The sequence below is a fragment of the Grampus griseus genome (assembly GCF_964374135.1).
Source record: "Grampus griseus genome assembly, chromosome: 2".
Lineage (NCBI taxonomy): Eukaryota > Metazoa > Chordata > Mammalia > Artiodactyla > Delphinidae > Grampus > Grampus griseus.
Window position 1 is genome coordinate 30737190 of NC_139018.1, and position 27764 is coordinate 30764953.

At 38.6% G+C, this 27764-nt stretch overlaps 1 protein-coding gene across 9 annotated transcripts in view; it reads right to left on the reverse strand.

The window, feature by feature from the left end:
- Positions 1–27764, reverse strand: part of SIPA1L1 (signal induced proliferation associated 1 like 1) — a 480253-nt gene that overhangs the window by 182887 nt on the left and 269602 nt on the right. For 7 of the 9 annotated variants that reach the window (XM_082647658.1, XM_082647657.1, XM_082647656.1 and 4 more), the window contains exon 4: positions 14501–14562. The exons of the other annotated variants lie outside the window; for them this stretch is intronic. The gene's annotated coding sequence lies outside the window, so the exon portion shown is untranslated. The remainder of the gene's footprint in view (positions 1–14500; positions 14563–27764) is intronic. 9 annotated transcript variants of the gene reach the window in all.

Consider the following 27764-nt stretch of genomic DNA (forward strand, 5'->3'; position numbering starts at 1 on the left):
CAAGCTGCCGAGCGGCTGGGCCCGTGAGTCATGGCTGCTGAGGCTGCGCGTCCGGAGCCTGTGCTCCGCAGCGGGAGAGGCCACAACAGTGAGAGGCCCGTGTACCGCAAAAAAAAAAACAAAAAAAAAACAAAGAAGCATGACCCTCAACTACCACAATCAAAAAGTCACAATGAGGAAAAGGAACACAGAAAGAAATAAGTTGACCATAAAAGCTCTCCAAAGGCAAGTTTCACTTGAGAGAGGCCCACAGTTCAGCGCATTAGTCTCTGAAAAAACTGCTAACACCCTTGGCTGCAACTTAACTTGGGTACACTGGTATTCAAAAAAGGAACAATTACCAGAGTGACTCAACAGATGGCCCATTTAAACTATGGGATTAATACAATGTGTCTGGTGACCTAGTTCAAGTAACTAAATAGAAGCCTCCCAATTGGCCAACTTGTGATTGAAAATATCAAATGTTTGCAGCAGACCTTGTGAAATCTAACTCTATCTGGCCAATGTGGGCAGAGAAAGAGAATGAAACACGAGAAATAATCGGAAGAGGTCTAGGGCTTGGAATGGCCATAGCAGAATTACCTGGCTCCCCTGTGGGACATCTTCATCCCTATGAGGGTAAGCATCCTGGCTAGAGAGAACAAGAAGACTTGGGCATTTAAAAAAATACATTAAAAAATTTAAAAAAAAAAGACTCTGTCTAAAAGATAAGATAATTGAAACGGTAGAATTTCAGGGAGAAGCAATTGATGAGAATAAATTTTACCTAGCAAACCCTACTCTACTGATAAATGGACCACCCCCATTGTGGGTCCCTCTGTAGGGGCCCTCTTGTAGGGGCACAGTCACTCTTCAAAAGGACTTCCCAAATTCTTCTCTAGCACTTAAAAACACTCACATGCTGGATCACTCTGAACTCTTACTAAGTTTAATAAACGTGAAGCATTTTTAATCATATGTAAAGAAAACGAAACAGAAAAGGCAGACTTGAGTTTAAAAATAAAAACAATAATAAAAACCTCAGAAGAGTAAGGGTCAAAGGTTTCTGATCAAACAGCTTAAGCAATATCTTATTATATCATTATGCCTTTTCATTTTACTTTTATACTGAATACCAAATTTGTTTTATTTTTCACTAACAATATTAGAAATTTAAACATCCTAATGTAAATCACCCTTAAAACATTGATTCTCCTGTTGATTGACTGCTGATAACTACATTTTCAGGGCACTCAAAAAATATCATCATATTTTTATGTATGTAAAAAATACTCATATACAATAATTTTATCTACTACATAAATACCTTCTATAATCACCACATTCCTCTCTGTAAGGATGTACATTTTAAAATCCATTGGTAATAAAAGATCATTCCTTTATCTTTCAAAGTAATTTAAATTTTGTAAATGATAGAAATTCAATGAAAAAAACGCTGATAGCAAACTTCATAACATAATTGGGTTTACAGACTTCTGACATTATGCTTACCCACAGTAAAGCTATACAGACACATTTAATGGATACTAAGTTGCATATAATTGCCTGAAGCAAGAAATACATATTTTAATTTACATATTTTTAAATGCACTTAATTGCTTCACCTTCATTCCAGTGAAATCACTAAACGATGCTTCACATATCTATTCCATTAGCATTAAGATGCTATTTATAGCTTTAGAATTTAATGATCTGAAAATACATTAATCCTTCTAAAAAATGTGTTCTGTGATGTCATTATGGCTTTATAAGGATACGCAGAGCTTTTTACTGAGAGGCATTCTGACAAACAGAGAAAAGCAGACACCGTTTAAGTGAAAAAATGAAATGAAAAACTCCAGGTAGGAGTCTTGAAGACAGGGCGCTCAAGGACACGTGTTCTCCAAAGAAAGAGTCTGCTGTGCCCAGAGTCACAAGCCAGAGAGCCATCCTACTGCCCAGCAGCTGGAGGGAAAGGAGACCTCTGCAGGAATATTTCAATAAAAAGAATTATGCTGGAAAAGTAACATACTCTTAAAGTATTTTCATAATTAAGTTAATTTTAAAAAACCTATCCAGTAATGAAATGTAAGATACAAATGAACTCACAAAAAAGTTTTCAGTGAGCTCCTTTTTGCAAAAATATCTTTAAGTTTCTGATGCATATAACATTCTACAGAGTCTCTAAAGATTAAGACAAATTACTACTGTCCAGTGCTAACGAGCTATTAGGGGAGCTCTTTACATAAAACCACATAAGGAACAAAGCAATAAGCACCGCAGTATAATTCTGACAACTATTCCTCTGGCTGGATTTGGAAATTGTGCCCAGAGAGATGACACAGAAACAACTGAGAACAGGTGTGAGCACATGCAGAGGAGGAATAAAAGAGAACCAATCCCTAATCCTGGGCCTTTGCCCATGAAGGGGAACAGGAGGCAGCACCGTCATCTCCCCCAGCAGGTCTTCTCTCTGACCACCAGACCAGGTGAGATGTCCATCCTTTTCAGGGAATCCAAGGATCCCATTCTTTCAAAGCACTTTCCACACTTTACAGTGAGTTATTTGGGGGCAGAGATCAGCTCTTTCCATCCTTCCCAGGGAATCCAAGGATCCCATTCTTTCAAAGCACTTTCCACACTTTACACTGAGTTCTTTTGGGGCAGAGATCAGCTCTCATCAACCTGTACAGTCCCAGATACCAGCACAGTCACAAAGTACCTGCTCATTAAATGTTCGATATAAAAATAAATGAATGAGAAGAAAAAACAGTAAAAGAGAAGAAGCTATTTTCATGGAAGCAGGAGAACCAAAATGAAGAAAAGAGTAACTCCTTGGGAAATGAGACAGAAAACAAAGAGAAGTAGAAAACAGTCCAGGAATAGACTTACACATGTATGGTCAGTTGATTTTCAACCAAGACACCAACTCAGTTCAAGCAGAAAAAAATCTTTTTAAGCAAACAAACGGTAATGGATGGATATACAGATGGGGGAAAAAAACCCACCTCGACAATTACCTTATTTCATACACAAAAAATTAAAGATAGGTTATCAATCTAAATGTAAAAGATAAAACCCTAAAGCATCTTCAAGTAAATATAGAAAAACATCTTCCCAATATTAGATAGGCAAGGATTTCTTGGATAACACATAGTTAAGCACTAACCATGAAAAATTATAAATTGGACTTAAAATTAAACCTTATCCTTATCAAGAGACATCATTAAGAATATAAATCTCTCTGGTGGCGCAGTGGTTGAGAGTCCATCTGTCGATGCAGGGGACATGGGTTCGTGCCCCGGTCCGGGAAGATCCCACATGCCGCGGAGCGGCTAGGCCCGTGAGCCAGGGCTGCTAAGCCTGCGCGTCCGGAGCCTGTGCTCCACAACGGGAGAGGCCACAACAGTGAGAGGCCCGCGTACCGCAAAAAAAAAAAAAAAAAAAAAAAAAGAAGCTAACTGACCTCATATGGAGTATGAATTATTCTCACTAGAGGTGGAGATAAAAAATTACACGTAACATGAACAAGTTCTGGCTTCTGTAGAAGCTACAACTTAGACTTCCTTTTCTCTGTACACTGAGTCCCCTTTTTGAACACTACATGATTTTACCCTAATTTCAAACAATTTAAAATGTCTAAATAACTAATAAGTTTAATATCATCTCTCTTTTGAAGGAGGAGAATTCTAACCTAACAAGAGCTAAAATGTTTTCCTCGGGGCAAATCAAGTGTTTCCACTGCTAGTATATCCTTCTTTTTCTTATTCAACAATACTTCCAAGATAACTGACACAACTTTTTTGTCTTCCCTAGCTAACACTGTACTTTACAAACATCCAAAATTCTGGAAAGCAAATTCTAGGAATCAACTTTATTACAGTCTTTCACAGAATTTAAGTTCCATATACATTGGAAAGGAAAGAACAGACAGGGTGAGCTGAGAAATGTGCCTCCGATCAAGCGGTCTTAGAATACATGCAATAATCAGCTCATCTCTTCCCCTCAGTGGAGCAAGCCGCTGGCAGTGAGCAATTGGTGTTTAGAAACAACTCCAAGAGGCTTGTGAAGGTAAACTACTGGCCAGCTACAAGGAATGTCAAATCTCCATGATGCGGTCTTTTTAGAGTTCACCATTAGAGTCAGCACTGGTTTACTATGAGATGCAGGAAAGCATTTCTCATGAGGAGCCGCTGCCAGTGAAGAAGCAGTTTTAGGCCAGCTTCCAAATGCCACCTGGCATCGCCCCAGGGATGAGGCACCCGCTCAGATGATATCTGCGGCAGAAGCAGCATCTCTTCACCCACAGGGGGTTGGGGACTTCACAACAGTTCCGCTTTCCAGCTACTCTGGAAGACAGGGGAAGGAAATCTCTCTCCACCTTTAATTCTCCTCGCAAGTTCTCTTTCTGTAGTCCAGGTCATATAGCTCTCTACAAGAACATCAGTGTACACAAATTGAAAAGCCTGAGGGTGAAGAGTTAAATCACACACACACACACACACACACACACACACACACACACACACACACACACACAAGCTGTATTCTGTATGAAAAGCTCAACAAAAACTACAAGTCCATCTGTCAGAGAAAGCGTCCTCTCGCTGAACAGGAAGTGAGATGGAGACCTGAAAGAGTAATTCCAAGAGCCAGTTATTTTTCATGGGGCCGGGAACTTCATGGTCATTGCCAATAGAAACTTATTGCCATATATAAAGGGCAGTGACTCCTCTCTTTGTAAATATTATGAAATACCAACCACTAGCTTGAATGTAATATAAACTACATTTGTTCAATGTGTGAAGCTTTTTCTTCTGCAAAAGGTCCAAGTAGGTAAAAGCCGGCCTAATCAAGAAATAGCTATTCCCTGGAAACAGGAATGTCAAAAGCAGCCGGTTCTCAGATGGAGGTCAAGAACTGAACAGAGAATATTTATAGCCGGCCACTCAAGCAGAGAATAACTGTAACAACAACGTCCTCGCCCATTTATGACACTTTACAGTTTACTAGAGAGCATTTTTGTATTCATTATCTCATTTGGAAAAATAGGCCAAGTCCACTCAGAACTGTAGGAAGTATCCCAGCACCAAAGAGCATGTGGCCCTCTGCCCTCAGAGGGAAAATACTCACAAAATCAAAATAACTGCATCTTCTCTTGTGCTGAAAAACAGTAACTAAAAAACCATCTTGCATACCCAATTTGAAAGCAACATCCCATGACCGCAGTTAGTGGTGAGCTACATGCAATAAACACGACCAAAAAAAGGGGTGTCTGGAAAAGAAAGACAGTAACTACTTACTAAGAAACCAGACTTTTTTTTTCTTTATTTTTTGATTGTTCTTCAAGCACTGAAACGTAAAGGAAGGGGCCTACTTTGTCCTTTTGTATCCAGAAATATCAAAAACAGACAAAAACTCCAAAAAGCATCATGACCCTGGCTCTATTTTATAACATTTGGAAGAAAATGAACTTGACAATGAAATTTAGAGCCCTAGTAATGAAGACAGAGAGATCTGAAGTAGCAACAAGAGAAGGCAGAAAAGAAACGCTCAAGTCCAGATCCCATTCTGCCAGATGACTTCCCTGCCAAGGACGATATCCCTACCTAACAGGTGAAAGGATTATCCCTCACGCAGTGATTCCCAACTGTGGTTTCAGACAACCACTAGGGGACTCCAAAAATCTCAAAGAATATGGCAAAATTTCAGAACATAATTTTAATCCCACCAATTTATGGAGGACTAATGTACCCCAAAGACTGAGTGTAGGAATGGTTGGAAATCACCTCTCTGGGAACTAGGCAACAGTACAGCCTTTTACTTTGAAACATGAAGAGAAAGTAACTTCTCACATTTCTCACTCCCCTAGAGAAAAAGAGATCCTACTATATAACATTAGGGAAGAAGATTTGATTTTAAAAAAAGGGTATTCAACTGATGTCACAGCCTCCTCACAGAATTAATGAAGGAGGAATCCATCTGGTCAGAAATTAGAATGGCTGTTTTGAAAAAAGAGTGAGCCTATTTTTTTCCCTGCAGTTAACACGTCAGCAAGTCAATCAAGCTTTCTATTAACTGAGCATCTACTATGAAAAGCAAAACAAAACATGGACAAATTAGCTACTGCTTAAAGATGCCCTCAGACCTTGCTTAGAAAATGGTAGCTACCTGGTGTTATTTCAGGTCAAAAAAGAAGCAATGGCAGAGTTAGCAATTCCTCTGTGGTGGGTTACTTTTTAAGACTACAAATTCCTCACCTGAACTCTTTTCTCTCTAATTTTCTTCCCACATCAGGTTGACCCCTTCATTCTTTACCTGAACTTGACTTTATTCCCATCCTCCACTTAGAACAAAGTCAAACTCCTCCCCCCTCGTCCTACCAGCTGCCCCCCATGTCTTTCATATCAAAAAAAAAAAAAAAAAAAAAGGAAGGAAATGGGGAAGGAGAGGTAAAAAGATAACCCATTTTGAAGGAATGAGAATGAGGATTGGGAGACCAACTGTAAATGACTTATCCAAATCCTTTTGGAGAAGAGATTACATTGGAATCTTATCTGAAACAAACAAACAAACAAAACCCTATCAAGCTATCTTTGTGAAGGAGTAGTGAACTTAACAGAATCAGGAACCCACTGATAAAGAGACACTGTTATAACGTGTTAAGAGTCAAAGTAGCAAATTAAAAAATAGGGAGGTTTCTTTATTTATAACTTTAGCATTGGGTCTGAGAATAAAATAAATAAATTTGAAATAAACCTGAAGTAAATCTAATGAGTGCTATGCAAGAAAATCAACTGATACACACCCCCAGCATTGTGAATACAAAGACCACAGTTCAGAATGTTAAACACGATCATGCAAAGTCTAAAAGTCCCATGAAGCCACTCATAAGTAAAACAGGCAGAAAAGATAGGATCACTATTTATTAATGATAATATTTTGAAAACAAATTAAAATTTGCTTTCTTCAACCATTTAAATGCAAAGATCTTAATTTGATGCCTAAAACTAAAAACACACTATAACACCCAGGAATCAAAGTTTGAGTGTTCTCCAACAATACAAAATTATAAAATAATTTAAAACTGGACGCTATTTGACTAATATAATTCAAATCAGTCTCTCAGTGGAAGAGAATAACGTCGCAAAAGTGGAATCCCACATGCTGTTGCTGTCTAAAGAATCTTCAAAGACAGTGCTGTGTTCTTACTGACATTAACAGCTGCTGAAACAACAATTCTTTTAGAAACCCTCATTTTCTTCCAGGGGTGCAGTTTGCCAAAGAATCCCAGGCTAAAATCTAAATGGACACAGGGCCAAAACTGAGTGATAACACAAAATTCAGACTTCATTTAAAACAACTTTTACACTCTTTCCTTGGAAGAGAGGACAAAGGACAAAGCTCTCATCATTTGCTCTGTTTACACCACAAAGGCTTCAGGACAATAAACTCTGGGGCTGATTACTGGCCAACTGGTTGAAGTGCATCCCTGCTCACAGAGAATGTTTCTGTTATGGACAGACACTTAAAAGAAGCCCTCTGGAAGCTAAGAGGGCTGTGGCATACATACCAAGTTATTTTGAGCCTCAGAGAAAGAGGCCAGCAAACAAATCCTCAGAAACAATCAAAACACCACAAAGGGCAAATAGTTTCAGATCCAGGGAGATGTCTGTTGCTTCCTTGTGGTGTGATGATTTGAAAACCAGACAATAACCAGACTTACTGTAAACTGAAGCATGAAGTGGGATAATGGAGATGTGAGTCAGAGCAGAGTTCCCTGTGCTTTGCAATGTTGCATTGTTTAAGTTACGGGACAGGGGAGGGAGCAGAGAGGAAGGGTACATCAGACAGAATGAGGCAGGGGACAGATACACCATATCAAAAACAAGTCCAGGAGGGACCCTGAATTCAACTACCCTTGGAGAATTACCAAATGCAGCCTTCGGTCACTTGCCTTTTTTCTCCTATCTTTCTATCAGGGGAACGGAGACATTTCTTTTAAAGATATAGTATTCCTCTTCCTATATAATGGCTTACTTTATAAGACTCCCTCACTTAAAAACAAACAAAACAAAACCACGGGTCTACATAGAGAAATATACCCTACACCAAAAATCTCTCCCTAAAATGGTTAAAAACAAAAGCTAACCAGAATAGGCCAGAGCCCAGCTTCCCTTTAAAAAGGCTCCCTCTTTATCCTATGATGAAATGTCAACAACCTCTTGATATAAATACTTGAAGTTCAGATGATATTATGTTTAACACATTCCATATACAGGTATTTAAGAATTTCTGGGTGCCACCACCCAGGTTAGTCCTTCCTTAATAACTGGTGTGGGTCCCCCTGCACCACCCTTTTAATGGTGCGCTCTGTGTTCTGTGAGAACACATTATTAGCTCATGTTAATCACAGCTACTTCTGGGTGGTAAAATCACAGATGCTTTTCATTTTCATCTTCATTTTATGTTTGGCTGTACTTTCCACATTTTCGTAGGTATGTATTGTTTTTGGAAAAGTTATTTTTTAAATTTGGGAGGAATGGAGTGTTTTCCGGAGGTTTTCTGGATACTTCAAACAAATACAACCAAATGGATATTACTCCAAATGATTAGCAAAATACAATAAAAGAACAGAATTTTAGCCACAATGAATGCTGGGCCTTGGCTTGAATCTTTATAACCAACAAGCTCCACGCATTTGCAGAGTGAATAGATGTACACTGATGTCTCCATCTTTAAAATGAGGACACTGGGCTTCCCTGGTGGCACAGTGGTTAAGAATCCGCCTGCCAAGGCAGGGGACACAGGTTCGAGCCCTGGTCCGGGAAGATCCCACATGCCGCAGAGCAACTAAGCCCGTACACCACAACTACTGAGGCTGTGCACCATGGGTACTGAAGCCCATGCGCCTAACACCCATGCTCCGCAACAAGAGAAGCCACAGCAATGAGAAGCCCGCGCACTGCAACGAAGAGTAGCCCCCACTCGCCGCAACTAGAGAAAGCCCACGCACAGCAACGAAGACCCAATGCAGCCAAAAATACATAAATAAAATAAATTTATTATTTTTATAAATGAGGCCACCATGCAGTAATAAAATGGGAATACCATCAAATTTTCAAGATGGGGCCAAATATTCAGACAGAAGTAGAGACAGCTGGTCTGTCTTCACACACTGTTTAGCAGTTTTCCAGAGTACAGAGCGGGTACCTACTGGTACAGATCAGACTAATTCTATTTAATTGATTTGAGAAGAAAATTTAAGAAAAATAACAAAAAACAAAGAGGGTGGGAAGCTTTCGCCAGGGATTAGCATTCATTTAGAAAATTGAGATTTCATTTCCACAAAGTTAGAAGGCATCTGCTACTGAGGGGATAAGATATCATCAAGCATAAAACTCCAGATATTGCTACACTCCTTAAGAACTTTGGAATTCTTGACCTGGCCTGTCACTGCACCCACTGACGAGAGATACTGACTGCCATGGAAGAAATAGTTCACACAATGTAATCTAGAAGCCATAAAGTGATGTTAAATTCCCACTAGACTTAAACTTTTCACGCCCAGTCTGTTTAGGTGTTGGCTAATGACCCAATTATTTACACAATATGCAAACTAAGGACCATAAGTTTTCGTGATTTGTATTTGGTACTGAAGCATGGTCTCTTGGCTCCTAATTGCAAAAAGAGATTAAGTGAGAGGTATTAAACAAGTCCTTACGACAAACAGGACCAAAGTGCTTCGTAAACAGGCACGCTTTTTAAACACAGCCTAAATTGCTAATATGAAGGTCTCTAAGATTTATATCAGGGAAAAGAGCTTAACTAACCGTGTAATAAGGAATTTTATCAAGGGTGTTCACTGACATGAAATACTTTATCAGTTTCTTAGAAACTCATTCTAAAATCTTTCAACTTAATTCAGCAGATGTGCTAACCATAATTTTATAATTTGAACACCTGATTTTCCAAAATGAACATGACAGTGTATAACAAATAGCAATGACCCAGACCAGCAAAGACAACCCAACTCACGTGCTTGTGCACGTACACCCACAGACGCAAAACAGTAGTCACGCCTGCAAAACACAAAATTACACAGCGAGCTATGGCTTTCTTCTACTTCCTGTCAAAAGATGCATTCCTCTGAGAGGCCCACTCACAGATATTCCAATGTGAAAACAAAGATTTATCCACGTATTAAAAAGTCAACTCACATTACAAGTTGAAAATCTGGTCTTTTGGCTACTGACTGGCTAAATCTGCTTGTCTTTTTCTCTTTAGAGCAGAAACAATAAGATGTTAAGTGCTGGGCAAGATCCCTAATGCACCATCAGAGAAAACCCATAGGAAAACAAAAAACAAAAAACCTCATTAAAAGGCTTACTTTCTAGCTAAGAAAAGTCTTCATTTTATCTTTATCCCCAAATGACTTACAAATGTCCTCCACTTTAGAATGAATATGATTATTTTAATGTTTTGTACTAAAATAAATTGGAACAAAGCGAACTTATGATTCAGTGAAGACCAAAAAAAGACTTTCACCCACTTCATTGCCAGGTAACTGACAGGTGTCAATAAGTCAGAGAAGAAAAGGATATCAAATTCCGTCCTAAATATGAGAGACACTGATGAGTGGTTCAAGTTAGAAGATGCAAAACGCACACAATATAAACTTCCAGGATTCCCTCCTGCGTCAACCATGCTGCAGGAGTTAAGCTGAGACTCTCGGCAGCAAGACAGCCCCTGGGGGAGACCAAACTGGAGCTGAAGACAGGCAACCACTACTACCCCTTCACAAAGGAAAGGCTAGAAAGCGCGGAGGAATGTTCTAAAACAGACCCGCAAAACCCAAATTGCTTACAAATGTCAAATGTTCCACTGCTTTTCACTCTATCTAGGGAAGAAATTTGCTTTCACAAATGGGTATATACCCATCTTCAAACTCAAAGAACAAGTCTCCCTTTCTAGTTCCTTCAATCAGAATAAAGAGTGGAAAACATTTAGTAGCATTCTGGATAATTTGCACCAATTTAGATGATTCATGTATTGCTTCCCCAGACTAAATGGTCTATGGCTAGTGATTTCAAGTCAACAAGGGTGCGGAAAGCAAGACGTAATTACAGATCTGGGTCACTGTCTAGAAGTTCCCTCAGCCCAGTGGAGCATCCTCCAAAGGGCACCATTTCATTTTGAGGCATAAAAATAAGCCAAGTCTACAGATCCCTTTACACAGGAAATAAATGAGAAGACATCCTTCCACAAGAAATAAAAATATCAGTTCACTGAATTGATCTTTCAAAGAAAAACGTCAGTAGTCTTTTTCCCTTAAAAAACACTAAAGTTTTTGAAACAAGAATATGGAAATAAAATTCATTACAGGATTATAGCTTAAATATCTTGCATTTCTTGTCTATATTTGGCCTGCTGTACAAATGGCATTCCATTTGCAGTCTGGTCATCTCCCAATGCAAAAGATTTACTAGCTCTTTTCATAGGGGCCTCATTGATTGGGTGTTTCCATTTGATGGTTATAATCTTCTAGCATTGGCAACATTTGAATTTATGATCCTGGGCCCACAATGAAGGAAAAAAGCTAAAGACAGTTACATTTAAATAAAATTAAAAGAAGGATTCATTTTTTTAACAACAGAAAAATGCATGCACAAAGCACCAAAACCTAAAACTGGATTTCTACAAAAGATGTTATTGAGTCTGTAGTGTGGATACAATCTATATGAATTAAGGGGAAAAAAACCTTTTGGGTTTACTGTTTTTTTCACATGTTAAACATTTAAGCGATGGGACTTCCCTGGTGGCGCAGTGGTTAAGAATCCGCCCGCCAAGGCAGGGGACACGGGTTCGAGCCCTGGTCCAGGAAGATCCCACATGCCGCAGAGCAACTAAGCCGGTGCGCCACAACTACTGAAGCCCATGCGCCTAGAGCCTGTGCTCCGCAACAAGAGAAGCCACCGCAATAAGAAACCCGCGCACCGCAACGAAGAGTAGCCCCCACTCGCCGCAACTAGAGAAAGCCCGCGTGCAGCAACGAAGACCCAACACAGCCAAAAATAAAATTAAAAAAAAAAAATTAAGCAAAAAATAACACCCTGAAAAGAAAAGGAAATCCTCTTCTGATTGTCATAAATCTTTCTCTGACATTTTATCTGTAATTACGCTCCCAAATTGAGAGGATTAATGATCTCTGAGTGGAAATGACTATTCAGTCTGTGGAGGCAACGTTCCAAACAAGAACCGGGGGAGACGACTCCTCAAACGGCAAAGAATGGGTGTTTTGAATGCAGAAGTTAAATGACCTAAGAAATGTTTCAGACAAGGATGCTACAAAATCGTCTCCAAGACTCAGGCTGGGGCACAAAAGGAAATAATGAGATACTACAATTCAAAGTACCGTGCTTCATAATCTGTTCATAGGAGTGGATGCCTCCTCTATTACTGCTGCCACAAGGCGGAAACAAATTTAGGAAGTACATGAGGCAACTCTGTCAGTATGATGGCTAACTGTCAGAGTGCAGAAGAATGCAGTTTTACCCAAGTTTGCCGAAAGCATGCATTATGACCACACGATGAATGGAGCTATTTATATGAAAAAGTAACCAACACACTCTGAAAAGCTCACTGATGACACAGTAGGTCCTGTACATGCCAAACCCTCATAGGAGTGCAGGCGCGGGTGTGAACTCAGCAGCAGACCAAGCACCAGACTCCAGAAGATAAGCGTGTTGATGAAACTCATCAGCCACTGAAAATCTAACCCATTTCATTACGGATCACCAAGATGCCTAGTGACAGATCTTCGGACAAGTATCTGAGAACACATTCATAGCTTCTTTCTGTGATCCTGAATTTCTTCTCAAATTCTTTGTGATCTTAAACAACAAATACACGCACAGTATCTACGTTTACCTGAAGTGAAAAAGCATACAAAAACCATCCTACACGTACGTAGTAAAAGCACAAACAAATGCATGAGAAGAACAGAGATCAAAACCAGGAAAGAGGTTCCTCAGAGGCGGAGAAAGGATAGTGTTATGAGGGAGGATGGCCGTAGGTTTTTAACTGTTCCATAGGATTGGTAAACATTCTATTTGTCTAGAGTGTTGTAGCAGGACACATAATAAATATCTGTTATATCATTCCTTATGCAGTTTCTGTATTTGAGTACTCACAGTAATTTTTGAAGAACAAAAGCAAACAAGGAATTAGAAGTCTGGTATAGACTGTTCTAAGAAAACACAAGGGACAGCTCCACACTGTTAAATATATACCTATAGAAGGGGATGGTTTTCAGGTCAGCAGTCTAAGACCCTTTTCAGCGGTCACAGCCCAAGTGGGTTGATTAAAAGGCAAAACCTCCAGGGAAAGGAAAGACAGAATCCGAAAGCAATGTATTTCATTCTCATGTCTTTGAATATGAAATCACTGCCTGTGAATTGTTCAGAATGAAGAGGGTGCCCTCCACAGCAACACATCCTGTCAGGTTAGTTTAACAGTATGAGTTTGCCTCCCTTTGCAACTGCTCCCACATTCCCCAGGGAGAAACGAATGGAGTACTAAAAACAAATGGAGATGAAGTGAATCACCTAGGGTCTTTTGGCTCCCAACTCAAACTGGCTTAAACAGAAAGGAAATGTTACTGGCTCACATGCTTGGACTTCTGGAGGAGAAACTGCCTTCAAGGCTGGTTCCTCTGTCCTCCACTCTGTGTGACTTCCTGCTTGGCCTGGAGCCACACCAGACCTCACACCAGCGCAAAACAACATCCAGAAGAAGAGAGGCAGAGGCAGGCTCTTCCGGTAGCTCTGTTTGAAGTATGAGAAGACTTCTGCCAGAAGCTCCCGGCAAACTTACTTTGGAGTCTCCTTGGCTAGAGCAGGATTAGAGAACCATTCTTGAAGCCAGGCCGCTGGCCAGTGAATGCGCACCACTGGCTGATGCCTCCTCCCCGATGAGTTAATCATGCGTGGACACAGCAGGGATGGGACTGCCCCTCACCAGGGCCCACCCTGGAGCTGTGGTCAGCTCCTCAACCCCATAACATGGCGGGGGGGGGGGCTTGTGGTGGTGGGGTAGATGAGATGCATAACATGGATTCAATCCTAATGTCTACTCACTAGCATTTACAGGGAAAGGCCTGAGCCATTCTGTGTTTATCAGAAGATTAAATAAATCATAATCGTGATATATTTGTACATATATAAAGCTAGAGATGCAAAACTCAGATGACCAAATTAATTACTTCCTTTGAGAAAAGCAGATTTTTTTTGGCTGCACCGCGCTCCTTACAGGACCTTAGTTTCCCAACCAGGGATTGAACACAAGTCCACGGCAGTGAAAATGCTGAGTCCTAACCACTGGACTGCCAGGAACTCCCGAGAAAAGCAGATTTTTAAAAACTTTGTTCCTACACCTCCACTGCTCCAATGAGAAATTTAAAGACAGAAAATTAACACTTTATAAAGCACGTAGGTCATAGGAAGTATGGTACAGTACTTACTATATTCTTGTGCCATAGCTACAGAAATTCAGATAATAGCAACCACATTAACAATGTATAACCTGAAAAAAAGAATAAAAATAGTTAAGTACAGAAGACATTTCATTAAAAACAGTTGCATAACTTTGACAAGTCTTATTTTTTTCCCTGAAAGAAATAAACCAGTCTTTTTAAAGTAAGCAGCTGAACTTAAATTAAAAATGAGAAAAATATCTGCAGTATAAAAATTCTTCTATCTTCAAGTTATAATTATCTGCATCTTTTGTAGATCTGACCACCACCAAACAAACAAAGAAAATACATTTTAAGCAAGGAAAATTGCCCTGGACTGCTATTTATAAAACGGAAACAAAAGCAATTATTAAACGGACCTCAAAACCCATGTCATCTAACCTCTACAACACACATCCAACCTACTGAGTTCAACGCAACTTAAAGCTAGATAAATCAGCTTCAATTTCTAAATTCCTAAGCTCAGAGATCTGAGGAAACAGTCCCCAGAAAAAAATGCACGTATCTGATTCAAATATTTGACTCTGCATTTTAATAAAACCTTTGAATATTCAGCATACCTTGAAATGCTAAAGAAACACAGCCAAAGAACTGGGGACTCTAAGACACTGGAATGTCTTTTAATATTCAAAAGAGAAAGGTCTGTCCCTATCCAGACCTCAGGACAAATAACAATATGGCAAGTCACACTCTTAATTCAGAAGGAGTTTAAAAACATAAAACTCTAACCATGGCTGCTTGGTGTTTCCTGGGGATGGCGTGCCTTGGCAAGGCTGAGGATAGTAACCGGCCATCAATCTACGAATATCATGTCTAACTTCACTTTCCTCAGTGTATGTAAGATTCAGCCATGTTGTTGGCATTAGTTATGGTCTTCAGAAGAAGAAAAAACTTTTCCTCTACCCTCTTGTATTCAATTCCTGGGGACTTGCAAATTCAACTGACGAAGACAAATTAATAAGAGAAGAGGCATATGTTTCTTTATTGATGTTAATGTTTTTACATGCATGGAGATGCCATGGAACAATGAGAACCTAAAGTGGCAGTTAGATCCAGGGGCTCATACGCCATTCTAACAAAAGGGCAATAAATAGTGGAGAAGTGACTAAACAAAGGAAAAAAGGGGGTTAGGCTCCTAAGGATGAGAAATTGTGGGAAGGTGACTAGGAAATGTATGGGAGATAAGAATTATTGAGTAAGATTTGTTACACAGACTCAAGTGTCATTCTCTTCTTCCTGGTATGGCAGATGGGGTGCCCTGCTTACACCCCAAATTTATGCCCTGCTTTACAAATGGAAATTTACAAATGGAAAATTTACAAATGGAAATTTATGCCCAGCTTTCTGGAAGAAAGGGGGAGGGCAAAAAGCTCTTCCTGTGTCTGATGTTTTTAGACTTCCTTCAGTCCAAAATAATTTTCATGCCAAAGTGGCGTATTTTGGGGTGGCATATTCTGATCCCCTTCATGTTCATAAAAATAAAAAAAAACAAAAGCACTATTAAAATAGAAGTGCAAGTCTCAGAAAAGAAGATATATTTGCAATATATAAATCCAGCAAAGGACTCATTAGAATATAACAAACTCCGACAAAACAAGAAAAAGACAGGTCACCCAAACAGGATATGAAAAATGGCCAACAAGCACATGAAAAGGTGCTCAACGTCATTCATTACCATGGAAATACAAATTACAAACCACAAATGAGATCAAATTACATGCTCATCCAAATGGCTCATATGCAAATATCTGACAATACCAGGTCTTAGGATGTGGAGCAATTCAACTCTCATGTGCTGCTGTGGGAGTGTGAACTGGAAAACTGCTCGGCAATAGCTAATAAAGCAGAACATAAACTGTGGCCTAGCAATTCCACTCCTGGGGAAATACCTTCTAGGAATGCATATACACAGGTCCTAAAGACACATATATCTAACGAAGCATTAATTGCAATAGCCAAGACTCAGTAACAAATAAACTGTGGAATATTCATATAATGAACACTACACAGCAGGGGGTCAATCAATTTTTTCTGCAAAGGACCAGACAGTAAATATTTTAGGGTTTGCAGGCCAAACGGTCTCTGTGCCCTGTTACAACTACTCAACTCTGCCACTGGAGTGCAAAACTAACCACAGACAATATGTAAATGAATGGGTGTGGCTGTGCTCCAATAAAACTTTATTTACAAAAACAGGCAGTTTGCATACTACACAGTCATGAACATAAATGAACCATAAATGATTCAACAACACAGATGAATCTCACAAACTTAATGTCGAGACAAAGAAGCCAGACACATGACAGAATGTACCATATGATTTTATTTTATAAAGTTCAAAAGGAGGTAAAACGATGTAAATCAGGATAGTAGTTATCTTTTAGAGGGGGCAGTAAAGCCTGGGGGGGAAGGAAGAATTCTGGCAGGCTAGTAATACTGGGTTCCCTGGTTTGAATGGTGGTTTTCCGGTTATACTCAATTAGGAAAATTCATCAAAGTGCTCCTTTATGACACATTTGTCTCTATATGTGTAACACTTGAATAAAAAAGTGATATATTTTCAATTTTTATAAATAAAGAATATGGGCCAGTAAGATAAGTGAATGATTTCTCAAAGCTCACTAGCCCCGGACATCAGACACTCGATGCAGTAGCTGCAGCTCTGTACCCTGCTAAGCGCGGTCCAGAAACAACACCCCCGCCCCTTTGCTTAGTGTGACGTCTACATTACAACTAAACCTCTGTGCTGAGTAGCAGGCAGGACTTTGGAGAATGAGCTATGATTAAATAGAACACACAGGCAGGAAGAGAATGCAATACAGAGGGAGAGAGGGAAGTAACAGATGGTGCATGAAGAGACTGGTGGAAATAAGCCCCTACATTTTAACATAATCTGCTGAATAATCTATACAGAATACAAAGTAAAGTAAGCAGCTTAGAAACACAATGTGGAAGGTTACTAAACTTGTCTTTTGGACAATAATAATGACATTTTAAAAGCTGACTAGTGCTCCTGAAAGACCGTTGAAAGGATTTTGTTTCCAGTACAACAACTTCTTCCAATCTAACAGGTTAAACGGGCAGCAAGCTTCAGCTTTCAAATGAAAAGGCAAATCGGACAGATAATATAGTCTTGACTTTTTAGGTCTGCATATTTTAAACAATTTCTATACCCTGGTTTCACCTCATCCCTCTATACTGTGTCCGAAAATTTAATTAGATATTGTGACTTCCCAGGGATCACAGGAAGCCATTAAATTACCAAGGTTGTGCCCAAATATATGAGGAGAGGCAGAAAATACAAAAATGCCAAACAAGATCATGGGCATCACATTCTATTAATATGGGCTTATATCATGAGTGAAATAAAGAGAGAAAGAGTAAAGAAAAAGTGAAAAGAACTGACATCCACTCACTATACTGTATTCACTGTATAACTGATAAGTGCAAGAAACTGAACTAGATGCTAGAAATCCAAGGACAAAGTTCCTGTCTTTAAGAAGCTCACAGTTATAAAGAAAATGAAAAGCCTATGCATCAATAATTTAAATCAAATGTCACAAAAGTTACACGATATTTACAAGTGCTATAGAGCTATGAATTAACAGAAGAGAATTACTAAATGGAGGAGTGAAATGCAAATGAGGAGAGATGGGTGAGGAAAGGAAGTCTTTACCTAGTAGGTAAGAGTTGAAATGGGTTTTTTTTTTTTTTTTTTTTTTTTTGCTGTACGCGGGCCTCCCACTGCTGTGGCCTCTCCCGTTGCGGAGCACAGGCTCCAGACGCACAGGCTCAGTAGCCATGGCTCACGGGCCCAGCCGCTCTGCGGCATGTGGGATCTTCCCGGACCGGGGCACGAACCCATGTCCCCTGCATCGGCAGGCGGACTCTCAACCACTGCGCCACCAGGAAAGCCCTAAAATGGGTTTTGAATGATTAAAGATGGGCAAGACAAGAAAAGGAACAGAGCATTATTCCAGGCAGAGGGAGAGAATATGCAAAGGCATGGAGGCATGAATGAGCCACTCATGCTTGAGGAATAAGAGGAAATCTGAGGCTTCCAGAACATGGTGTATAAGGACAAGCTAAGACTGAGATGATGGAGGGACTTGTCAATTATACTAGGTTCAAATTTTATCCTACAGGCATTATGGAACCATTCAGGTGGGAACTGGGGGAATGAGAATGGAATACAAAGAATAGAGGGGGAGTGATAGGTCTCCAGATATATCTTCTTGCATAGTTTTGACATTTATAACCATAGTACTGTTAAACAAAATAAAAAGGTAAACAATCAAAATCAAACAGTATGTGAAGGTAACTCAAAATGAAACACATTCAGTAATAAGGGAACTGCATTACAAAGGTACAAGTAACCACACTTAACTGAGTACAGAAGAAAAGAACTAACCTAACCGCTTTGGAAGCCAGTATCTTGACTATATACTCTGAGACTAGAGAAAAAACAAAGAAAGGAATGTGAAAGACCAGAATGAACTGTATGGTATCAGACTGGAATCAGAGATATCATGGTTTTTAATATATTTCAGTAGATAATAGATATTGGTAGAGGCAGGTATGTGTAGCTCTGTCCTCTGACAAAGACTAGGAGCAAAGATACCCCTGTAGCAATGAGCACATGTAGCACCCAAATACTGGCTTCTAAACACCATCCTCCAATAAGGGGAACCAGGACTACTTAGAGAAATGTCTGGCTGCAAAGCTAGGAAAGGGAAAGTACCAGATGAACCTAGAACATTTTGTGGTACAACGAAGTAAGGAGTGCTCAAAAAAGATAAGGATTTATCGAAAGGACTGGAACTAACCTGAAGGGGCCAAATCTGAGCAAAAAAATTAAAAAATTATATTAATACATTTTAATTTATAGGATAAAACAAATACCCATGAGTCCATCTCGATAAAAATTAAGTAACTGAATCCACAAATAAATGGGCAAGAAGGCCAAGCTCTTTCTCGTAAGAGAATTTCAATTAATAAGTGTAGAGAAGAATGATGGAAATAGAAAAACCACCATTTGACAAACAGCACAGATTAAAGAAGACAAAGGAAATAAAACAACTAAATGCAATGTTGGATCCTAGACTGGATCATGGTCCAGACATAAATATTAGTGAGATAGGTGATAAAATATGAATAAGGTCTGTAGCTCAATTAACATTACCGTATGAACGTGAATTTCCTGATTTTGATAAGTTTACTATAGTTATATACGACATTAGCATTTTGGGAAGGTTGGTGAAGGGTATGTAGAAATTAACCTATTTTTGCAACTTTTTTTTTTTAAGCCTAAAAGTATTTCAAAATGAAAAGTAAAAAATAAAAGAAAGAAAGAAAGAGAGATAAAAGAAAAGAAGGAAGACATGAGAGACTGTGAGTTACAATCATCTTAATCTAAAACCTGGCTTCAGGCCCTCTTCTCTCTGTGCCAAATATTAAAGCTAATAGTTTTTTCTTTTTTAATGTATATATATATACATAAATGTATAAATGAGAAGCTTGCAAGTAATGAACAAATAGAATATTGTAAATAACTAAACAGAACTGAAAAAAGAACTGAATAGAATTTTAGAACTAAAAATATGATAATAGAAGTTTACAAAAAATTAATGGTACTTCCCTGGTGATGCAGTGGATAAGACTCTGGGCTCCCAAAGCAGGGGGCCCAGGTTCGATCCTTGGTCAGGGAACTAGATCCCACATGCATGCCACAACTAAGAGTTCACATGCCACAACTAAGGAGCCCACAAGCCACAACTAAGACCCGGCACAACCAAATAAATAAATAAATATTAAAAAAAAAGATCTCTACATTTTTTAAAAAAATTCATTAGGTGAATAAATTACATTTGGACACAGATGAATAATGGAACAGGAACTGGAAGACAGATCTAAAAAAAACCATCTAGAATGCTTCCCAAATAGAGAGATGCAACCATAAAGGTGACATTAAGAGACACGGATGGTAGAGTGAATAGGTCTAACATTCACCTAAGAGGAATACTAGAGAAAGATAATGGAGAGAATCAATACTGTAAATGACACCACTCCTTGAATCCAGAAAGGCCAACAAACAACAAGCAGGGGGAAGAGCAATACTGAGGGACATCAGAGCAAAACTGCAGAACACTAAATAAAAAGCAATCTTAAGAGCAGCAAAGAGGAAAGAGAATCACCTACAAATGAACACCAATTACGATGACTCTTGATTTCTCAACAGCAACAATGGAGCCCAGAAAAGGACTACTATCTTCAGTGACCTAACAGAGATAACAATCAACCTGGAATTCTATAACTAAAGACGATTCCTTCTAGAACAATAAACATTTTCAGCCAAACAAAACCGAGAGTTTACCATCAGCTGACACACTAAATTATAAAGGAAATGACCTTTGCACAGAAGTAAAATGATACCGGATAGAAGATCTGAAAGGCAAGAATGAATGATGACCTCACAAAAGACAACAAAGAGATGAAAGATGCTCAATTTCATTAGTCATCAGAGATACACAAGTTAAAATCCCCAGTGTGGTACCACTACATACCCACTGGAATAGCTAAAATTAAAAGCCATGTTGACAAGGATGTGGAGCAAACAGCACTTCCCTTATACCTTTGGTAGGAGTGTTAACTGCCCACCTGAAAAACCGTTTGGCGGTATCTACTAAAGATGAATGTATGCATACATTATAACTCTGCAATTCAATTCCTAGGTATATAGCCAACATAAACAGACACATGTGTGGCAAAAGACATGAACAAGGATGTTCACAGCAGTGCAATTCATAACAGCCCAAAACTGAAAACAACTCCAGTGTGTATCCATAACCGAAAGAAAAAATAACCGATGAATTCATATAATGGAACGCTGCAGTTAGAAAAAGAAGAAAATATTTAATACCTGCAACAACATGAATATATAATGCTGAGAGAAAGAAGCCATATACAAAAATACATGCTATATGATTCCTTTCATATAAAGTACAAAACCAGGCAAAATTAATCATCAATGATTATAATTTGAAGTCAGAACAGGCGCTTTTAGAGTGACAGACTGTTCAATTTCTTGATCTGAGTGCTGGTTACATAGACAAGTTCAATTTTTGAAATTTATTGATCTGTCCACATATGATTTGTCACCTTTCTGTATGTATGTCATAGTTCAGCACAAATTTATTTAAAAGCAGAATGAATGATGAGCAAAGATACTGGCAGGAATATTACAGAAGAAAACTCTGTGTTCTTCTCATTGCAACCCACCAGGTGGCATACAATTTTCATTTGTATCATTACTGATGATGTTCACATTGATGAACTGATTAAGGTGGTATCTGCTAGTCTTCTCCACTGTAGAGCTACTTACACTTCTCCTCTTGGTAGTTAGTAAGTATTTCTTAGGGAGGTACTTTGAAGCTATGTACATATACTGTTCCTCATCAAGATTTCAATTAATCAATCCATTCATTCTTACATTTATATTATTCATCCAAGTATTCAGTGGGTTATAATATATTATTATTATGATTTCTTATAATCCATTATTACCAATCAGCCCAGATTGGGCCAGTGGAAACCCCTTCAAGATGGCTTCTAGGTCATTTTGACATGACCTCATCATTTTGGGAGCACTCCCTTACTTTCTAAAACTAGATGTTTCAGTCTCATTTTGTACTTTCTTAACATTTCTCCAAGGAGCCCTGGTTCCTTTTATTAGAGAGTGGTATTCAGAAATCAAGATCCAAGGTGGCATCAAGATGGCAGAGTAGGAAGATCCTGAGCTCACCTCCTCCCATGGACACATCAAAACTACAACGACATACAGAACAACTTTCTGTGAGAACCACCTGAAGACTAGCAGAATAGCTCATCTACAACTAAGGAAATTAAGAAAAAAACACATGAAGATGGGCAGGAGGGGCAGAGACACAGTCTAGTCAGAACCCACACCCCCAGTGTGACAACCCACAAGCAAGAGGGGATATCACTAATATGGAAGTTCTCCCTAAAGAGCAGGGGGGCCCTGCACCAGTGAGATGAGCCCCCACAATGTCTGGGTTTGAAAGCCAGCAGGGTCATGTCCAGGAGAGCTGGAGGGCTATGAGAAAAGGGCCTGTGCACAAACTCACTCACTCTAAGTCCCAGTGCAGAGGTAGCAGTTTGAAAAGCATCTGGGCCATACATAAAGGAGATTCAATGACCGATGTTATGGCAAGTGCCAAAGGGGCAGGGATGTGTTGGAACTTCCTCCCAGAATGAAGTTCTGGTGGGTGCCATTTAAAAGAAAAATTATTTTATCCTCCCTCTACCAAGCTGGCCTGGCACTGGTGGATGCTGTTTGTGACATCTGCCAGGTATCTTACTAGCGCCACTCACCCAGCCCCAGCTTACCCCTGTGGACCTGCTCCAGCCAGCACCCTCCCAAAGTAGCTCTTCTCCCACCACATCAACAGGCGGCCTCTGTCGGGATGGGAACCCCCCAAAGCAGATCCTGTCCCTCTACACTGGTGCGTGGCCTTGGTCCAAATCGCCACCCCTCCCCAACAAAGTGGCTCCTACCCCTGGAGGCCAGCCCTGCCCACCAGCACAATTGCAGCAGTCAGAGCCAAGCCTATAACAAGCCAGCCTGGGGGCCAACAGCGCATCTGCAAGAACTGGAGGACCACCACAAAAGGAGGGTGCGTGCACCCCACATGAGGGAGTCTTCTGGGGCACCTGGCTCTGGTGACCAGGAGGGATTGCTCATCTGGGTCCCACAGGGAACCCTCTACATAAGACCACTCCTTCAAGATGAGGAGACACAGCTGACCTACCTAATACGTTAAAAAAAAAACAAAACAAAACATGCTAAGAGTTAGGCAAAATGAGGAGACAGAGGAATATGTTCCAATCAAAAGAACAAAATAAACCTCAGAAAATGAACTAAATGAAACGGAGATACCTATCTGATAAAGAGTTCAAGGAAGTGGTCATAAAAATGCTCACTGAACTCGGGAGAAGAATGTATGAACACAGTTAAGAACTTCAACAAAGAGATAGAAAATATAAAAAAGAACCAATCAGAGCTGAAGAATACAGTAACTGAAATGAAACTACACTAGATGAAATCAACAGCAGATTAGATGATGCAGAACAATGAATCAGTGATCTGGAAAAGAGGGTAGTAGAAATCACCCAAATGGAAGAGTAAGAAGAGAAAAGAATTTTTTAAAATGAGGATAGTTTAAAGGCTCTCTGGGACAACATCAAACATATTAACATTCATATTATATAGGTCCCAGAAGCAGAAGAAAGAGAGAAACGTACAAAAAACTTATCTGAAGAAGTAATGGCTGAAAACCTCCCTAACCTGGCAAAGGACATCAAAGTCTGAGAAGCAAAGAGAGTTCTCAAAAAGATGAATCTAAATAGACCAACACCAAGACACATTATAATTCAAATGTCAAAAGTTAAAGATAAAGAGAGAATTTTAAAGGCAGCAAGAAAAAAGCAACTAGTTATATATAAGGGAATCCCTGTAAGACTATCAGCTGATTTTTCAACAGAAACTTTACAAGCCAGAACAAAGCAGCATGATATATTCAAAGTCCTGAAAGGAAAGTACTTACAACAAAGAATACTCTACCTGACAAAGTTATCATTCAGAACTCAAGGACAGACAAAAAGTTTCTCAGATAAGCACAAGCTAAGGCACTTAGTATGCCTTATAAGAAATGTTAAAGAGACTTATTTAAGAAGAAAAGAAAGGCCATAACTAGAAATTAAAATATATGAAAGACATTTTATAATAACCTATATAGGAAAAGAATCTGAAAAAGGTCACAAAAGAAGTCTCAGTAAATTTAAGAAGAGTGAAATCATATCAAGCATCCTTTCCAACCACAACAGTGGGAAACTAGAAATAAACTACAAGAAAAAAACAGGAAAAGACACAAACACATGGCGACTAAACAACATGCTACTAAACAATCAATGGGGCAATGAAGAAATAAGAAAATACCCTGAAACAAATGAAAGGTTGGAAGGTTGTGTTTAAACTTCCAAAATCTGTGGGACACTGAAAAAGCAGTTCTAAGAGGGAAGTTTACAGTGATATAGGCCTACCTAAAGAAACAAGAAAAATGTCTCAAATAAACAATCTAACCTTACACCTAAATGACCTAGGAAAAAAATAACAAAGCCCAAAGTTTGTAAAATGAAGGAAATAATAAAGATCAGAGTGGAAATAAATAAAATAGAGACCAAAAAACAACAGAAAAGATCAATGAAAGCAAGAGCTGAATCCTGGAAAATATAAAAAATTGCCAAGCCTTTAATCAGACTCATCAAGAAAAAAAGAGAAAGGCCCCAAATAAATAAAATCAGAAAGGAAAAAGATGTTACAACTAATACCACAAAAATACAAAGTATCATAAGAGACTACTATAAACAATTATACACCATCAAATTAGAAAACTGAGAGGAAATGGATAAAATTTTTAAAACTACAATCTTCCAAAAACGAGGAAGAAATAGAAAACCTGAATAGACCAATTTACTAGCAATGAGATTGAATCAGTAATTTTAAAAACTCCCAATAAATAGAAGCCCATGGCTTCACAGGTGAATTCTACCAAACATTTAAAGAAGAGTTAAAACCTGTCCTTCTCAAACTTTTCCAAAAATTGAAGAGGAAGGCAAGCTTCCAATCTCATTCTACAAGATGAGCATTAGCCTGATACCAAAACCAGACAAAGACACTGCAAAAAAAAAAAAAAAAAAAAAATTACACAATACCCTTGATGAACAGGATGTAAAAACGTTCAACAAAACATTAGCAAAGCAAATTCAACAATACATTAAAAGGATCATACCCTATGATCAAGTGGTATTTATTCCAGGGATGCAAAAATGGTTCAACATCCACAAATCAATCAACATCATACACCACATTAACAAAACAAAGGATAAAAATCATACGATCATCTCAGTAGATGCAGAAAAAGTCGTTTTCACAAAATTCAACACCCATTTATAATAAAAGCTCTCAACAAAGTAGGTACAGAGTGAACACACTTTAATATAACAAAGGCTATATATGACAAACTCACAGCTAACATCCTACTCAACAGTGAAAAGCTGAAACGCTTCCTCTAAAATCAGGAACAAGACAAGAATGCCCACTCTCACCACTTTTATTCAACAAAGTATTGGAAGTCGCAGCTACGGCAATTAGATAAGAAAAAGAAATAAAAGCCAACCAATTCATAAAGGAAGAAGTAAAACTGTCACTATTTGCAGATGGCATGATACTATATATAGGAAACCCTAAAAACTCCACCAAAAACTATTGGAATAAATGAATTCAGCAAATTGCAGGATACAAAATTAATATGTAGAAATCTCTTGCATTTCTATAGACTAATAACAAACTATCAGAAAGAGAAATTAAGAAAACAATCCCATTTACAATTGCACCAAAAAGAATAAAATAACTTGGAATAAATTTAATCAAGGAAGTGAAAGACCTATAGTCTGAAAACTATAAGATATTGATGAAAGAAATTAAAGATGTCACAAATAAACAGAACGATATACTGTTCTCATAGAATGAAAGAGCTAGTACTGAAAAAATGTATTACAATCAGTATTAGAAAAAATGTCCAAACTACCAAAAGCAACATACAGATTCAATGCAATCCCTGTCAAAATATCAATAGCATTTTTCACAGAATTGGAACAAATAATCCTAAAATTTGTATGGAACCATAAGAGACCCCAATTAGTCAAAGTGACCTTGAGAAAGAAGAACAAAGCTGGAGGTATCATGCTCTCTGATTTCAAACTATAATACAAAGCTACAGTAATCAAAACAGTAAGATATTAGCATAAAATAAGACACATAGATCAATGGAACAGAAGAGAGAGCCCAGAAGTAAACCCATACACATATGATCAATAAATCTATGACAAAAAGGCAAGAATACACATGGGGAAAAGACAGCCTTGCTTCAATAAATGATATTGAGAAAACTGGACATGCAAAAGAATGAGTCTGGATCACCCTATTATACCATATACGAAAATAAACTCAAAATGGATTAAAGATTTGAATGTAAGACCTGAAACCATAAAACTCCTATAAGAAAGCATGGGCAGTCAGCCCTTTTACATCAGTGTTCACGATATTTTTTTTGGATCTGTCTCCTCGGGCAAGGGCAACAAAAGCAAAAATAAACAAATGTACTACATCAAACTGAAAAGCTTTTGCAGTGAATGAAATCAGCAACAACTGAATGAGAGAAGATATTAGCAAATCATATATCCGATAAGGGGTTAATATCCAGAATATAGAGAGAATTCATATAACCCAATATCAAAAAACAAACAATCCAATTAAAAATGGTCAGCGGACCTGAACATTTTTCCAAAGAAGACATACAAATGGCCAACAGACACATGAAAAGATGAAATTACAATGAGATAGCACCCCACACCTGTCAGAATGGCTATTGTTGAAAAGATAACAAATAACAAGTGTTGGCAAGAATGTGGAGAAAAAGAAACCCTCATTCACTGTTGGTGGAAATGTAAATTGGTGCAGCCACTATGGAAAACAATATGGAGGGTCCTCAAAGAATTAAAAACAGAACTATCACATGAGTCAGCAATTCCACTTCTGGGTATTTACCTGAAGAAAACAAAAGTACTAATTTGAAAAGATATATACACCCCTATGTTTACTGCAGCATTATTTACAATAGCCAAAATACAGAAGCAACCAAAGCATCTGTCCATCAATAGACGAATGGATAAAGAAGAAGTGGTATACACACACACACACACACACAACGGAATATTAATCAGCCATAAAGAATGAAATCTTGCCACTTGCAACAACATAGATAGACCTAGAGGGTATTATGCAAAGTGAAATAAGTCAGCCAGAGAAAGACAAATACCGTATTATTTCACTTATATGTAGAATCTAAAAAAAATAAATAAATGAACAAACGAAACAAAATAGACACAGATTCACAGATACAGACACACACTGGTGGTTGCCAGAGAGGATGGGGGATGGGAAGATGGGAAAAATCAGTGAAGGGGATCAAGAAGCACAAATGCCACTTATAAGATAAGTCAGTCATGGGGATGCAATGTACAGAATAGGGAATATAGTCAATAATACTGTAATAACTTTAAATGGTGACAGATGGTAACTTATGGTGAACTTTATCATTCATAAAGTATGTAA